Source organism: Mandrillus leucophaeus, unplaced genomic scaffold, assembly GCF_000951045.1.
Source record: "Mandrillus leucophaeus isolate KB7577 unplaced genomic scaffold, Mleu.le_1.0 Scaffold34, whole genome shotgun sequence".
Lineage (NCBI taxonomy): Eukaryota > Metazoa > Chordata > Mammalia > Primates > Cercopithecidae > Mandrillus > Mandrillus leucophaeus.
Genome location: NW_012103587.1, coordinates 1,558,052 through 1,561,003, shown reverse-complemented (window position 1 = coordinate 1,561,003; position 2,952 = coordinate 1,558,052).

The following is a 2,952-nucleotide window of genomic DNA, read 5'->3' as shown; positions in this document are numbered from 1 at the left end:
GGGTGCAGTGGCGCACTCCTGTAATCCCAGCAGTTTGAAGAGGCTAAGGTGGGTGGATCACCTGAGGTCAGGAGTTCGAGACCCACCTGACTAACATGGTGAAACCCCGTCTCTACTAAAAAAAAAAAAAAAAAATTAGCTGAGTGTGATGGTGCGTGCCTGTAATCCCAGCTACTTGGGGGGCTGAGGCAGGAGAATTGCTTGAATCCGGGAGGCGGAGGTTGCAGTGAGCCGATATTGTGCCACTGCACCCCAACCTGGGCAACAAGAGTGAAACACCATCTCAAAATAAATAAATAAATAAATAAAGCACAAAGGAAACCCTGTTCCATCACCCTCTGTTCCTTTCTTCCGCGGCCCCTGGCAGACACCAATCTACCGTCCAGCTCTATGGGTCTGCCTGGTCTGGACTTTCCATAGAAATGGGACCGGACACTGTGTGGCCTTCTGTGTCTAGCTTCTTTCACTCTGCATCATGTTTCAAGGTTCGTCCACTTTGCAGCGTGTGTCAGTGCTGAATCCGTTTTGTGACTGGTCATATTCCATTGCATGGACAGACCTTGTGTGGTTTATGGAGTCGTCAGTGGGTTGACATTCGGGCTGTTTTCACTTCTTGGCGATTGCGAATAACGCTGCTATGCACATTTGTGTATAAGTTCTTACGTGGACGTGCGTCTTCGTGTCTCTTGGGACTATGGACATTGGAGGCCAGAGCACTCCTCGTGATGGGGCCCGTCTGTGCACTGTGGGATGTTTTGCAGCATATCTGGAGCCGCAGCACCCTCTCCACCAGTTGTGACAGCCAAAAATGTCTCCAGACACTGCCAAAGTGCCCGGAGTCAATCTTGATTCAGGTAAAATCGAGACTCGTCTGTGGAGAGTCAAAAAGAAAAAACCTAGTCACAGAAGACAACATAAACCATGACCCTTGTGCTAGGAAGTTTAAAAACAACTACGACTCGATAATCAATTCTTTTTTTGTTTTTGAAAGTCTTGCTCTGTCACCCGGGCTGGAGTGCAGTGGCGTCATCTCGGCTCACTGCAATGTCTGCCTCCTGGGTCCAAGTGATTAGTGTGCCTCAGCCTCCCGAGTAGCTGCGATGATAGGCACCCACCACCACGCCCAGGTAATTTTTGTATTTTTAGTAGAGACAGGATTTCACCATGTTGCTCAGGCTGGTCTCGAACTCCTGACCTCAAGTGATCCTCCTGCCTTGGCCTCCCACGGGGTTACAGGTGTGAGCTACCACGCCCGGCCTGGTAATACATTCTTTAGGGTGAGCTTTTCAAAGTGTGTGGTCCCAGAGCTGCAGCAGCAACAGCTCCTGGAAACGTGTTGGCAATGCACATTCTCAGGCTCTACCCTAGACTTGCTGAGTTGGACGCTCTGGGCTGGGCCACAGTCTCCCAAGTGACTGAGCACACTGTCGTGTGAGAAGCACCGGTTCAGGCACAAACATGCTCATGCCCAAAGCCCACAGTGAGGACAAAAGATGTGCTGATTAAATCGAGGAGTGGGGCTTACTTCTGGGGAGAGTCTGGGGGCAGATGTGTCCCTGCCTGAGTTATGTTCTGTTCTTGCATTGGGGGTAGTAGCTTCATGAGTGTCCATTATATTGTGAAACAAATTTGAAAGCAAAAAAAGAAATGAAGAAATAAACCCATAAAACAAAAACAGGTCAGGCTTCACCAGCCACGGGAGTGAGTCACAGGACAATGATTAATCTGATTTTATGCACCTGAGGTCATGAAAGAACTCATACGGACCATTACTACCATGTCCAAGTTTATTCATCAAGAGGGGAGTGAGGGCCCCGCTGCTGTCCACAGATAAGCTGTGGCCTCTGCTGTCCGTTGCCTCCGCTTTTCTCAGACGCCTCTGCCTCTGGGAATTAGGGGTAGTTGCTCAGATCTATTGAACAGTTGCTGTGCACCACGTCTGTTAGCTTAAGCCCTCACGCTGGTGCCTCTGAAGTCCGCTTTTACAGATGCGGAGACTGAGTATGAGGAGGTTCAGTGATTGCCCAAGATGAGGAGGGGCTTGGGGTTGGAGCCGCAGGTGCACATCTGCCCACACTGGTCCTTTGCGGGGCTGAAGCAGGATTACTCTGAACATCCAAGTCAAGGCCTCCACGGGATTTCATCCAACAAAGGCCAAGTTCAAGGTGTCTTGGTTTCTTCTGAAATTGGCCTAACCTTGCCTGTTAAAGGCCTGGCTGACTTGTGCTGTTCTTTTTCCTGAAGAAGTCCCCAAAAGATGAAATCATAAAGCCCAGAGAGGTGAAGACATTGCCCAAGATCCACAGCAGAGGCAGGATTCAAACCTGGCTCAGCTCCTCCAGGAATTCCTCCAAGCCTGCTGCATTTCCCCAACTCCCACAGAACTCAGGGGCGCAGGGACATGTCAGCAGAGCCCGTTTGCCTTCTAACCCAACACGATAGGTCACCAGCCCCTCATGGGCAGACCTCAGACCTTTGACTTCTGTGTGTGTTCCTCCTCTCACCTCCCTGATCGTCTCCCGTCAGGTCAGTGTGAGCTGTGCGCACCTGAGGCATCCAACAGGCCCTCTGCATGTCAGTGGGCAGCTCAGTGAGGCAGCCTGCGGCTCAGGCACGGGGCCCTCTGAACGTTTGCCCTTGTCTCCCCCACTTCAAATTGTTCAGGGACAGAGACACCCAACTCTGTGAATTACACCGAAACCAGAAAGGTCCCACTCACTCCCTAAAAGAATAAATTAAAAGACGGCTAATGGCGACCAGACCCTTTCTATGTGCTCAGGACTCTGCCTGGAGGAATATATGCAACACACAAGAGCGCCTCTCTATCATTACTATCCTCCCCATTTTACAGAGAAGGAAACAGGCACAGAGAGGCTGAGTGACTGGCTCAAGGTCACACAGCTAAAAAGCGAGGGAGCCAGGATGTGAGTCCTCCTTGGGGTGGAAAGACTC